The sequence below is a fragment of the Nelumbo lutea genome, chromosome 2 (genome assembly GCF_056320005.1).
Source record: "Nelumbo lutea isolate HS-2025 chromosome 2, American lotus-T2T, whole genome shotgun sequence".
Taxonomy (NCBI): domain Eukaryota; kingdom Viridiplantae; phylum Streptophyta; class Magnoliopsida; order Proteales; family Nelumbonaceae; genus Nelumbo; species Nelumbo lutea.
The window spans coordinates 64,794,050-64,809,608 of record NC_142685.1 but is presented as its reverse complement, the minus strand read 5'-3'; positions in this window follow the sequence as shown (position 1 = coordinate 64,809,608).

The window sequence follows — 15,559 nt, the reverse complement described above, 5'->3', positions numbered from 1 at the left end:
TTTGGCCCTCCAATGATATTGTGACACATGGTACCTCAGAACAACTAGGTGACTCCCGAAACCACGTTGACAACAACTTGCCTTAGCCAAGTTAATGGTGTCCCCCTTGGTGGCCTGGAACAAGCACGAGCTGGCAGTCTGGCACAGGCACGAGCTGGCAGCCTGGCACAGGCGCGAGCTGGCAGCCTAGCACAGGCGTGAGCTGGCATCCTGGCACAAGCATGACCTGGCCCTGACACGAGCTGGTAGCCTGGCCCAGGTGCAACCTGGCGACCTGCAAGACGTGCTCACCGACAAATTCAGCATGCATATCCTAACACTCCTACGATCCTTGGAAGTTGGCCCACATGCCGAACGATCTGGACGGTAGTTAACGTGCTTGGCAGTTACCTCCAGGAATCTCGAACCACTTAGACGACCTCGCAAAAATCTCGGATGTGGTGCGTGAAGCCCACGCCAAGCAATGCCTATATAAAGGAACCAACCCCAATGGCAAAAGGGGGGCGGGCAAGTAAGCAAATTCTAGCACTCATACTTTGTGATTTTTAGCTCGTAGTCTACTATGAGAGTACTGACTTAAGCATCGGAGCGACCTTGCCGGGTTAGCCACCCCGGGTCCTCTGACATTTGGTTCATTGCAGGTCTCTAAAGAGCAAGGAAGCTCGTCAATCTAGCTCGCCACCAGGCAGCTCGACACTATGCAGTTCGCCACTAGGTTGCTCGGCACCAGGCAACTCGCCCCTAGGCAGTTCGCCACTAGGTAGCTCGCCACCAGATAGCTCACCACCAAGCAGCTGATCAAGGTAGTTCACCACCAGGCAGTTCACCACCAGGTAGTTCGCCACTAGGTAGCTCGCCATCAGATAGCTCGTCACTAGGGAGCTCCACTTTAGCCTCTGAGTCACAGGCCACTTGGGAGCATACGTCAATGACGAGGTACTTAGCCAAAAAATTTGATACATCACAAAAAAATTGATACGTGACCAGGAACGGTTACATCATTTGGCACCGTCTGTGAGAAATGCTACAAAAAGCTAAGTTCTCCTCCTCTAAAAAGCTAAGTCCTCTTCTTCCAGAAAGCTAAGTCCTCATTTCTTAGAAACTAAAAGCTCTTGCTTTATACTTTCCATTTTTTATGAACTCAAAGACTATGCAGGGAGCTAACAGACTAAGCAGCTCTACCAACTTTACTTTCAATCTAGATAAAACCTCATCAGTCCTCTTCGTGAGGTCCCCTCTACCAAGATAAGCTCTTCATGGCTTCCATGGGAATTGGCGGCCCACAGACTACATGGGCGCCCTTGCTGGTCGAGCCTTCCAAGGCTCCCGTGTGAACTGGCGACCCAAAGTTAGTAGTGCTGCCCCCGAAGGTCGAGCTCCTAGTAGCATCTTGTAGGAGTGGGTGACCGGAATTACGAGGCTAATGCAGCACAATCATAGCTCTAAGGCGCCCACCAGGTGTCCTGCGCACGGCCTGTCGGCATGGAAGCCTGACACATGCGCCGACTTGGCGTGGGCGCCGACCTAGCGACCTGGCCCAGGCGCGAACTAACGAACTGATAAGAGGCTTCCTTGTCACAAGACCCGGTCGCCTTTTCTGCATGGGCAAAGTCAAGGAGAGTAGACTACGGGTCGCTCCTAGAGCCTAAGGACTAAAATACCACATAAGACCCAGTCGCCTCTTCGGCATGGGCAAGATCAAGGAGAGTGGACTACGAGTCACTCCCAGAGCCTAAGGGCCAAAATATCGAACTAGCGAAGAACTCCTCACCATATAAGACCTAGTCGCCTCTTCGGCATGGGCAGAATCAAGGAGCGGACTGCAAGTCACTCCCAGAGCCTAAGGAATTAAATCGACGCTTACGAGCTCATCGAAATATTCATTCTGGGCCAAAAGGAGAAATCTGCTCCCTTCGCCGAGTTACTTTTGGCTCAGGAGTGGGGGGAAAATGATGAGGGCGGATTTGGCCCTCCAATGATATTGTGACATATGGCACCTCAGAACAACTTGGTGACACCTGAAACCACTTTGGCAACAACTTGCCTTAGCGAAGTTGATGGTGTCCCACCTGGCGGCTTGGCACAGGTGCGCCTGGCACAGGCATGAACTGGCAGTCTGGCACAAGCATGAGTTGGTAGCCTGGCACAAGCACGAGCTGGCAGCCTGGCCCAGGCGCGACTTGGCGACCTGGCACAGGCGCCGACCTAGCGACCTACAAGACGTGCTCACCGACAAATTTGGCATGCATATCCTAACATTTCCACGATCCTTGGAAATTGGCCCACGTGCCGAATGATCCGGAAGGTGGTTAACGTGCATAGCGGTTACCTCCAGGAATCTCGAACCACTTAGACGACCTTGCAGAAATCTTGGATGTGGTGCGTGAAGCCCATGCTAAGCAATGCCTATATAAAGGCACCAACCCCAATGGCAAGAGGGGGGTAGACAAGTAAGCAAATTCTAGCACTCATACTTTGTAATTTTTAGCTTGCAGTCTACTATGAGAGTACTGACTTAAGCATTGGAATGACCTCGCTGGGTTAGCCACCCCGGGTCCTCTGACATTTGGTTCCTTGTAGGTCTCTAAAGAGCAAGGAAGCTTGTCAATCTAGCTCACCACCATGCAGCTCGCCACTAGGCAGCTCGACACCAGGCAACTCGCCACTAGGCAGCTCGCCCCTAGGCAGTTCACCACTAGGTAACTCGCCACCAGGCAGCTCGCCACTAAGCAACTCACCACCAAGCAGTTCACCACCAGATAGTTTACCACCAAGCAACTCATCAAGGTAGTTCCCACCAGGAAATTCACCATTAGGTAGCTCGCCACCAGACAACTCGCCACTAGGGACCTCCACTTCAGTCTCTGAGTCACAGGCCACTTGGGATCATATGTCACTGACGAGCCAAAAAAATTGATACATCATGAAGAAATTGATACGTGGGGTGCAAAATTTGCAATGGTTCAGATTTACACTACAAACGAGAGCCTCGGGGTTTTTCTTTTATCGCATGTTTTAATGTGGCTTTGGCCCCCCATAAGAGAAGGTATATTATATGCTAAACCTAGTAGGTGTTTGGAACCAATGCCGTTTCTTAAAAATGGCACTACATTATTGCCATCTCTGAAATCAAATTTTTCATACAACACTTGATGTTCGGTTATGCATTTTTCTAAAAATTGTTTTCTCAAACCACACTTTGAAAATTGGGAAAGGTGTGGTAAAATGCCATTTTTTGATGTTTTCTCATTTTTTACTGTTGTTAGCAATTAGACCTGTTTATGGGCCGGGTCGGGCTCGGGCTGAGCTTTCACTCTACATTAACAGAATTTTCTAGGGCCTGAGCCCGAGCCCGAGCCCGAAGTCTAGCTCATGCCGCTGCTATTGCTGAAGCAGCTGAAAAGAGAGAGAGAGAGAGAGAGAGAGAGAGAGAGAGAGAGAGAGAGACTATAAAGAAAAAATAAAAATGAATATATTAAATTATTAATATATATATATATATTCTAATAAATATAAAATATATAATGTCGAGTTAGGTCGGGCCGGGCTTTTTTGACAAATCCTGAGCCTGGCCCGAAGCACAGTCGGGCTTGCTATTTTGGGCCCGAGGTCAGGCCCGCGGGCCTAATTACATGTCCAAGCCTGATCGGGCTGCGGGCAGGGTCGGGCCGTCAGGCAACCCGGTCCATGAACAGGTCTACTAGCAATAATATGCTGACATGGCATTGAAAAATGCCTATATAGTAGTAACAACAAGGCATCAAATAAAAAAAAAGAATAAGATTGTTCTTTGAGAAAACATGTCAATGCAACACCATTTACTCAAAGCATTTCTCAGGAAACAACATTAGTTCCAAACATCAGCCTAGTCAATGGAGTTGGTGACAAAGTGCAGATTGACCCACAATGCCCCACAACACATCCCAATTGTGTATTGGAAACATCTTCCAATGATGGGCATTGTGGGGGAGATCACATCTCTGCCCCACATCGAACCACCCCACAATGCCACACATCACATCCCCTCTATGTATTAGGAACATCTTTCGATAATGACATCATTAGGACTGGTATTATCATCAGGAAATGTTCATAATACATGGCAGGAATATGCTGTGGAGCATTGTGAGGCGGCTCCTGGTGAGGCAGAGATGTGAACTCGTTGTGGGGCGCCTCCTTGTGGGGCGCTGATGTGAATTCCACAAAAAGCTTGCCTACCTAGTGGTTTGGACCTGCACCTCCACGTGGCAAGGGGTGCTGTAAGCCCACCTCAACTAGTAACAAATGGTTTTATTTATCTTAAAACGTGGGTGACGTAGACTTGTGTTTGAAATGTCGTGGCAAGCTATATACCAAATATCTGAAATTGTTGACCTTATCTTCCACGGTATGTTGTGTTTGTTTATCTTCTCTTCAGCAGCTATTGATCACAATTTTTGTGTCCATGTCAAGACATATTCTTGTCTTTGTATTGACATTTGATTGTCAGCTTCTTTGGGTCATTATATCCCAATCAGTCTCTCAGTCAGTTTGATGATTCAGACCCCGTTTGGTTCGTGGGAATAGGGGTTTGGAATAGGATATTCCGATTCCAATTGTTTGGTTGGGTGGAATCAGAATCCCATTCTCATTCCTGCTGAAATGGTATTCTCCAATTTGAGGGAATGGCCATTCCCTGCCCCTTGGGAATGAAATCCCATTCTTGCCGATTTCAATTCCCATTCTCATTCCTATCCGAACCAAACAGACAATGGGAATGGACCATTCAAATTCTAATTCCAGAGGATTTTGATTCTGATTCTAATTCCGACTGCAAACCAAATGGACCCTCAAATCCCTACTTTTAAATTATACATAACTAGTAATTAAGCACATGCGTTGTATGTGAGATTTTTTTTTTTTTCATATTGATTATTGGAATTTTAGATATATCATAGTTAAGATAGAAATTGAAAATTAACAAAAGTAACAATATGATTAAAAATAAACTTAAATGCTTATAGCAAATAACAATTATTGTTGTTGTTGTTGTTGTTATTATTATTATTAAATTCTGTATTCCATTTCTATAATAAATAAAAATAACTTTTATTTTAACAATTATTTTTATTTAATATGGTGAGTATACAACATTAGAAATGTTCTCAAATGTTTTCGACAAAATTCTGTACATTTTCATTTTTGGTGTTTTGCCCCTTTTTAAATATTTAATATTCAATTATGACATCATGAGTTTCTTTGAAAAGTTGGATCATTGACCCACCATTTAGATAAGAAATTAGCTATGCTTTCATATTAGTTTTAAATTAGGGAAAATTATAGTAGACTCGGCTGTACATTTAAAATTATGCTACAAGTTGGTTCAAAAACCAACAAAACTCTAATAACCAACTCTACATTTCAAATTATAAAAATTCTCGCCATGTCATCGAAGACTTATGTGTCTGTTGTCAACATGAGACTCTTAATCCATGTTGGACACAACAAAAAGCTTATACCAAAATTGCCCTTTAATGTTGGGTGATTGGAAAATAAAAAAAGGTTTTTAGTTTATCTCACTCACTCATTCACTCGCTTGCCCACTCACTCACTCATTCACCCACTCTTTCTCTCTCTCTCCCCCTCCCAAATCTCCCCAATCTCATTCTCACAATCGTCTCTCTCTACTTAATGACTCTGTGATTTGAAAATAAATTAAAATGGCTTTTGGATTTTGTATCTACGTTCTTTTCGCTTATTCTCTCTCTACCTATCGTTCTCCCTTAATCTCTTTCATTCTCTTTCTCTCCTACTCCAATCCCTCTCTCGTTCTTTTTTTCTTACACACTTATATGGTATTAATTAGATTGTATAAAAGAACATGAGCCCAACTTGGTATAGTTCAAAAATCATTACACCAATTTGGAAGAAACTCTTAGCTATGACATTTACACCAAATTGATAGAAATTTATAATTTGATTGTACAGGTGGTTAGTCCCTTTAGTTCTTTTATATGGTCAGATTAATATTGTATAAGTTTGTAAGAAAAATAAAAAAAGAACGAAAGAGGGAGCAAGAGAAGACTAAGGGAGAACGATAGATTGAGAGAGAGGGGGTTTTGATTTGGCTACAGACTGAAGTAGGGAGAATGGGAGAGATAGAGGGAGTGAGGGATCGAACGATGACCATGAGAGTGAGAAAGAAGGGAGGGAGATCAAGATACCAAGGGAGTGGGAGAGAAACTTAAAACTTATTTTTAGTATAGGCTTTTTGCTGTGTCCGACATGGATTAAGAGTCTCATGTTGGCAAAAGCCACATAAGCCTTCAATAACATGGCGAGGGTTTTTATAATTTGAAATGTAGAACCAGTTGTTAGAGTTTTATTGGTTTCTAGACTAACCTACAACCTAATTTTAAATGTACAACCAACTTTGATTATAATTTTTCCTTTAAATTGTATATTTCATTTATATTATATAAAATAATTCTTACTTATCACACTTAATCTTTTTGTTTGTCTATCATATCATTTGACCCAAACCACTAACCCACTATGCAAAAAGAAAAATAGTTTGATTTCTAGGTTGACACTAAATTTTGTAATACATTTCCATCATTGATAAAATTATTTCTGATGTATAATACTTATTTTTGTTCAATATAATGAATGCATAATATTAGAAATGTACCTATATATATATAACATTAGATATGTGCCCAAAATTTTCTTTATCTTTTTTGGTGATTCTTTGTATTTTCTATTTTAAAAAAAAATTATTATTTGACTATGTCACCATTTCATTTCTAGGTAGATTTTAAATTTGACATACCACTTTCATCATTAATAAAAATACTTCTTACATTTCACTCTTATTTATTTTATTTTTTATTATTTAATTATAACATTATTTATTAATCCATTTGATCCCAAATTGTTGAATTACTTACCCACCTCTGAGAGGAAGAAAATGGTTTTTTTTTCAAATTATTTTTCAGAATATTTCTTTTTATATTATTAAAAATTAATATTATGGATTTAATTACAAGAATTTAATGATGAGAAAAATATATTTTAAAATATAGGTTTTAATGAGGGAGAATAAGAAAATAATTTTATTTCCAATTGGTTTTAAATTTTATATTCCATTTCCATCATTAATAAAATAATTTCTTATTTATCATACTTATTATTGTTCAAGTATGTCAGCAAGGTCTTGTACACCACTGAGACTAAGTACTCTAACATCGATAAGCTGGCCTTCTTGCTAGTGCTAGTAGCCCACAAACTCTGTACATACTTCCAAGCGCACATCATTGCTGTCCTCACCGATAGACACTTGAGGTAAGTTTTGCAAAAGCTCGAGGTGTCAGGGAGGCTGATGAAGTAGGGGTGGTCGAGCTCAACAAATACGATATTCAGTTTGAGTTGCATCCTACAATAAAGGCCCGGGTCTTGGATGACTTCGTCGACGAGTGCACGTTCAGTACGCTGACCCTTGGGGATGAGCCCGTCAACACCTTGGAGGCTTCAACCAGTGCGACATGTCAACTAGATCATTCATGTGGACGGCGTGTCCAACCAAAGAGGAAGCGGTGCCAGACTGATTCTCTACAGACCTAACGAGGTCAAATTGTAGTACACCCTTTGATTCACATTCCGAGCATCGAATAATGAAGCCAAGTTGTCATTGGCAAAGGAGGTCGGTGCAAAACATCTTGTCATCTGTAGTGACTCAACTAGTGGTGAACCAAGTGAACGGGTATAGTCCTAATGGAGTATGTTGGTGAAGGTCTTAGTGGCGTATGTATAGTCTTCGGAGGAATTTCGCTTTATGTGGAATATGTTGACAAAGGTCTTGACATTTAAAGGGAAGCCAACGTGGTGATAGAAAGAGATGGTGCTGACCAGAATCCTAATGGAATTGGGGTGGAGTTAACCTATGCTAACGTTGTAATATTTCAACACCTAGGGAATAAGTGGGTGAAGGGGGAACCGAAGACCCACCTTTAGGGCCTCCTCGAAGACGAGTGATCTCGTCTTCGCCATGCTCCCACGAGTATTTCCCAAGGGGAAGGGAATAGTCATATTGGTCCAGGATCCTATATCGGGCCATGGGTTCATAAGCATCCTCGATAGTTAGCTCGGTGGGGCCAAACTCAGGTTTACTCTTTGTTGGTGGATGGGAGGACGAGCCCCTCTTTTGGGAACCTCATCGTTCTTGGGCTGAGGACCCCTCCTTGTCCTGGCAGGATGGACACCCCTCTCTTCCCCGGACTCAACACTAGACATAATGCAAGCAAGATGAGGACATGACCAAGGGAAGATGACCAAACTAGAACGAATAGACTAACCTTGCTGACTATATCGATAATCTTGACTACATTAATAATCTCGATTACGCCGAGCTCCACGATCTCACTATGCATCGGAACTCCAAAGCCAAGGATGAAGGAAATGGGCTCCCAAGGGTCCTATTTATAGATAGACGAATCGAGCTTTGGGTGGTTGAGATCAATTGGATCCAACGATTCGTAAGGATGTGATGGTTCATATTCCGAGGCAAAATTAGTTTAACATGTCTTTGACGTCCACAGGACCTAACGACTATGTGGCGTCCACGGGTGCCTGGAACGCTACCTCGTAGCTGGGCTAGACCGATCGAGCCAATCTGATCTTGAGCCATTGGCCGAACCACAGTTGAAGCCAAAGTCGGGCCAAATCATTTTGGGTTAATACTACTCCCTCACCGAGCTGATTGCACCGGACTTGGGACTGAGGGGCAATTGATGAAGGGCAATTTGGCCCTCTAGTGATATGATGACACGTGACATTTCATAGCAGTCATCCGACACCTTAGCACCACGTAGGCAAACCTCGAGAACACTTCAACACACCTTGCAACCACCTTAATGACCTCGGCACTGCTTTGGTAGGTCAAACTGCAAATGACCCGACAAGACATCAGGTTGGCATAAGAGGCGACCTGCTTCCGCTGACTTGACTCGACTTCGAATAGTGACTTGCTTGACGTACCGGGTGACCTCCTTAAGCGGGCTAACGTCTCCGACTTCCCCGAGATCACGATGCCACATTGAAAGAGTTGGTTATCACCCTGCCTGCTTTGGGCGTGACTAGATAAGCACTACCCGCTTATGCGGAGTCCACCTCCAGGCGTGAAACCACCTCCGAACCATATAGACTAGAGTTCTCGGATGCACTTCGTGAGCCTCACGACAACTTGCCTATATAAAGACATCCCCTATCACAGAAGAGGTACACGCAATTTAGCTCTCTAAGCACTCTAGCTCTCACACTTTCAAGTTTACAAACTCAGCTCGCTAAGCATCAGAGTGACCGCCCTAGATAAACCAACTTGCCCACTCTGATCACTTCTCTCTTCTCTCTTGACCTACCCAATTTGACGTTCGACGCCAAAAGGGAGCGTCGGTTGCGCACCACCAATACTCTTTCCAAACTGATCTGAAATTACAAATGATTTTAGTGCAGATTCTGATTCTTTTTTATCTTGGATTTTGCCTTGTTTAGTTTGTTTGCATTTTAGGTAAAGAAAAAACCTCAAGCCAACTACAGTAAAACCCAAAGCAAAGGCTACTGATTAATATCCCATAGGTGAATTAATAATACTAAATCTGAGGTCAGCACGACCATAATTAAAGCATAGAAGGCATATGAAATACATTCGGTTTAATAGTTATGTAAAGTAATACATTTATGCTGTGTTTGGTTGCAATGCAAATAAATTTGCATTGATGCAAAACTATGGAAATGCAAATGATTTGAATATAAATTTTGACCTATTTTTGTTTCATATTTTAGCTTATCTTGTTTGATTACTATATAAATGAAGTAAATTAAGACATGAAGCAGAATAAAGCAAAACCCAAAACAGAATTAAAGGAGAATTTGAACTTTTTTATTTGCACTCCCATGCATTTATACTAGTGCAATTAAAATTGCACTGCAACCAACCACAGCCTTAGGAATTAAGGGTTGGCAAGAGGTGAAGGAAAGAAGATATGTATGCATGCTTACACTTAGCAAACCAATAATCTATACTACTTTAAAAGGCATGAATAGCCTAAAAAATATTTCTGTACATTTCTGAGGACAACATTTACACCTCCATATTTAAATTGATTGAAAAAAATGAGGGCAAAAAGGGTAATTTGTAATAGATATTTACACCTCCAACATTTAAGGTTTAACTTGCATTTACCTTCATTTAATCATATATTTAAGGCATTTTTGTTTCTTCTCATCATTAAATTCTATTAATTAAATTAATACATAATAAATTAATAATTCCAATAGCATAAAATCTTACACTTTTAAAATCTACATAAAAAATAGTGTTTTCGTCTAAGTGGGGGTAAGAAATTAAACCACTTTGGGTCAAATGGGCCAATTCATGTTGTCACAATTAAATGATAAAATTCAATAATAGATAAAATACAAAAAAAAATGAAATTAAAAAAATTGGAAACATTTTTAGCATCATATATTCAACATATTAAACATTAATAAGTATGATAAATAAACATTTATTAATGATGAAAATGGAATGTACAATTTAAAACCAATTGAAAATAAAACTATTTTCCTATTCTTCCTCATTAAATCTTATACCTAAGGTAAATTCTCTCATTAAATCCTATATTTAAGATATTATTTTCTTATCATTAAATTAAACTAATTAAATCTACAATATTAATTTTAATAGTATAAAAATAAATATTTTGAAAAGTAATTTGAAAACAAAACCATTTTCTTCCCTCCCAATGGTGGGTTAACAAATCAAGCATTCAATCATTTGGGGTCAAATGGGTTAATAAATAATACCATAATTAAATAACAAAATAAATAAAATATATAATACAAAAAAGAATTGGGCATATCTCTAAAAACATAGAAATAAAACGATGTCATAATCAAATAATAAGTATGAAATGTGAGAAGTATTTTTTTATTAATGATGAAAATGAAATGCCAAATTTAAAATAAGCATAGAAATAAAACGGTGTCATAATCAAATAATAAAATTTTAAAAAATAGAAAATACAAAGAATCATTAAAATAAAAAATAGAAAAAAATGTGGGCATATATCTAATGTTATATATTTATAAAAAATAAAATATTGGGTATATCTCTAATATTATGCAATCATTATATTAAACAAAAATAAGTATTATACATAGGAAATGATTTTATCAATGATGAAGATGTAATACAAAATTTAATGTCAACCTAGAAATCAAACTATTTTTCTTTTTGGGTGGTGGCTTAGTGGTTTGGATCAAATAGATTAATCGATGATTAAATAATAAATGTTTAAAAAAATAAAAAAGTACAAATAATCAAAATAATATATTAGTTATGTTAAACAAAAATCAAGTGTGAGAAGTAGTTATTTATATAATATAGATGAAATATATAATTTAAAACTGATCAAAAAGCAAAACTATTTTATTATTTAGATGGTGGGTCAATGATCCAAATTTTTAAAGAAACTCGTGATGTGATAATTGAATAATAAATATTAAAAAAAAGATAGAACACAAAAAATGAAAAAAGTACAGAATTTTATCGAAAACATTTGGGAACATTTCTAATGCTGTATATTCATCATATTAAATAAAAATTATTTTTATTTATTTCATAAATGGAATACAAAGTTGAATAATAATAATAATAATAATAATAATAATAATAATAATAATAATAATAATAATAATAATAATAATAATAATAATAATTGTTTTTGTATTTAAAATTTCACGTGCAAATGCACATACTTAATTACTAGTATAACATATACCAACAATGCTTACAAAATATTAATTTTATGATTGATAATTTTTCCTTGGTCTGTATTTGGCCAATACCAATGAATACATGCCCACACCATTCAAATACCCCATGATACAAATGAAATGATATCAGACTCCCCATTTTACTGACTTTGCATTTGCTGCATGGTCGCAGATTTCCCTTGCAACCCCGTAATGACCCGGCATTTATAATAAATTCAAGGCATCATATCAACTGGCTTTTCTTTTCAAATGCTGGTGTGTCAGTATTTCCTTATGCCGTTGGGGCTGAGATCAAATTGGCACCTCCTGTGGGACACCCCACAAGTGCTCCATATACACATGTCAACATGCATTGGGAACATCTCCCATACTTTTATATTGAGATATTCACAATAGACGGGTGGGAGGTGATGTGGAGCGCTAATCTGATCTCCTTAAAATAGGGGTTTGTATAATGAATTCTAGACAACACATCAAGAGAATGTTGCTCCCCATTTTACTGATACACATGCTTCTAAACTTACTACCCTTTCTTTTGCTTTAAACCTTGGATAGCTGGGATATTTGTGGTTACATCATCTATGACATGTTATGATCATGACTTGCTTATTATAGTCTTATTCGATCCAAGGTAGGATGGGATAAATCTGGTTCATATGTCTCATATACCTATGTTCATGAGTAGAGAGGTCAACTAAAAGCTACATCTCTTTGGTCACATAATTGTGTTAAACATTCAAGAGAGATAAAAGAAAATTGTGTTAAACAAACTGGTAGAGACAATTTATATGACTAGTCACTCTACCAATTGAGAATGAGAGGTGACTCATTTGGTAATTAGCTGGCTCGATTTGGTATTGATGAAGAATTGATTCTTGCAACCACCTATTTGGGGAAAATGGGGTTATTAGTAGTGCATTATTGTACTAAATACAAAAAAAAAAAAAGACTAGTTACTATTTGCTTATCTTTTATTAATTTTAAAGCTCGGTTTGGAAAGAGTACAAATACAAATATATAAAGTGCAAAGCCTTGTATTTTATATCATTTTGTATGTGTTTATACTGTACACATTTGTATTTGTATCCTTTTTAAACTGAGCCTAAGGCTGCATTTGGAAACAATGCAAATGGAGTGTAAATCCCGGTTCAAGGTAAATTTGCACTCTGATTCACTTTTGCATGTGTTTAACAACATTACATTTATGCATTGACAAATGACAGGCCAATGCATATTTACATTGATAATAAGATGTAAAAGTACATCAATAAAAATAAGTAAATTTGCATTTACGTAGGCTTTTGATAAAAAAAAAAGCATATGCTTTATTAGAATTAATGTTTGCTTCCATTACAACTAAAAGTCTGTTTGGTAAGAAGGTAAATTTGTCAGTGCAAAACTAACCCAGCTTTGCAATTTATATGAACCGTTTTACGCTTTACATATTTGCGTTGTTTACAAACGCAATCTAAGGATAAATTACAGACACCTACCCTCTACGGGGTCATGAAACTTAGCCCCCTGAACTTCGTTTTGAGACAAAGGCCCTTTTTAGATTTTGTAAGTACTTAAATTACCAGATTATCCCTTCAAGATTATATTGGGCCGACAACAACAATCGTGAAAACTATGAAAATATTCATCCTAAAGTGTTCAATATGAACTGCTTGTTCAATAACACTCCATAGAGGGCATGATTCACCACCAACCTACCTTTATTAAGAGAGGAATTCAACCATGCTGTATTCACTAATATTGGTTGTATGTTATATCGAGACCTCAATCAATCACGTTTAAACTATGTTTAATTTTCATTTTTAACAAAGTATATTTTCATGTTTAATAATGTGTACTTGCTATTATGTTCAACCAACTGTACAAAGTGTAGTGGATGCACCATAAAATTTTCCTTGAGAGAAACACATAAAAATTAGCGTTTTATAAAAACTAAGGACAAGATGGTCTTAAAAATAACCAACGTTTTTGAACCATCATTGACCCGGTCGGTCGGACCATTCGGCCCAGAAACCATCCAAGCAACCGGTTCCGTTTCACCCCTGTCCTGTTCTTGGGTAAAAAATCATTGACTTCGTCAGAAAATCGCTGACATGGGCGGTCGAACCGTTGATTCGTTTGACCCAGACAGTGGTTCGTGGTTTAAGAAATTACAGAGAGAGGAGAAACTCTGACTCTCTGAGTCTGAGATCTGATATCCACAGAGAAGAAGAAGAAGAAGAAGAAGAAGAAGAAGAAGAAGAAGAAGAAGAAGAAGAAGATGTTGCAGATTTTTCTCAGATCTGAGAAAAAAATGAAAAATCGATCTCAGATATGAGATCCGAGAACTTGTACCTCAGATCTTAGATCTGTCATCCACGCTGGTACTGCCATTGCTGTCGCCGGTGAACATTAAATGATTCTCCTCCTCTTCCTTCTTCTTCCCCCTTTCTTTCCTTCCTTTTCTTTCTCCCCTTTTCCTTTTTTTTTTCTCCTTCATTTCTTTCCTTCTTTTCTTCTTTCTTAGCCGACAAAAACTCTCTTCTCCACTTCTGTTTTCTCATATATAAGTACATATCTACTTGCTAATTTTCCCTAATGCAAACCGTCCGAACCAATCGACCCGGATGGTCGAACCGCTGACCCGAAAACCGGTAGTCAGAACGGTTCCATTTCCGAGTCAGTTTTTAAAACCTTGAAAATAACATAAGAATAGTTAGAATTTTTTTAGCCCCAAAATTTACTCCACGTGGAGGCAACCACCTTAAAATTTATCAACCATTATCAAAAGTAAAAACAACTATAACAGGGGAGGACTTAGCCCACTTTGCCCCAAATCCAAATTTCAAATCTCTCAACCTTAACCTCTCAGCCCAGCCCACAAGAAAATCCACGAATGGATTATCTAACTCTTAAATTGGGTAGACCTATAAAATCTTCAAAAATTAACTTTCTTACCTGATCTGGGATATGTGAAATAGTGTTGAAGCTAGTGAATCCTTCCAACAACCCACCCATTTTAGTTAAATAGTCTATTGGTCTATTCACTTCATGATACACATGCTTTATTGAGTAAAAGCAAGAGTCAAGGAGCTGAATACTCCATGGAATAAAGGTTGAGTTGAAAAGGCTTGCCACTGTAGAATTATCGCATTCAACCTCGATATTAAGATAACAATGTTGAATACATATATTAATTCCATCCCAAAGAACTTTAATTTCCGCTTGAAGAAAAATACAAATACCAAATGGGCTTGAGAAAGCTTTGAGAAACCTGCCCTCATTGTCACGAATCAAAACTCCCCCACTTCCTATAACCCTAACTATTAGAATAGTTAGGGGGGTTTTAAAAATGCATAAACCCACACGTAACAGTCACATGGGAATATTTTAACTGAGAATTTGATGGAATGGTAACTGGCTAAAAGCGGAGGGCAAAGTGCTGAAATTAGAATTTATAAGTACTGGCCACTGGGTGGTCTTTATTAGAGAACAAAGTTCAGACTTCAAGGGCAAATTTTTTGTTTTAATCTTTTGATTATGATATTTTTGTTAGGGTAAACATCACATTAAATAATAGCAATTAAGACTAATAAATTCAATAAACTCCTGTTATACTACATGTCCATGACCAAAATAATACATATCCTATGGTACAATCTATACATATCCATACTTTGAACTCGGCTCAGTTTCAACCGAGCTCGAGCCCAATTCAGCGGCTCAATTATTAAACGAACTGAGCTCGAGC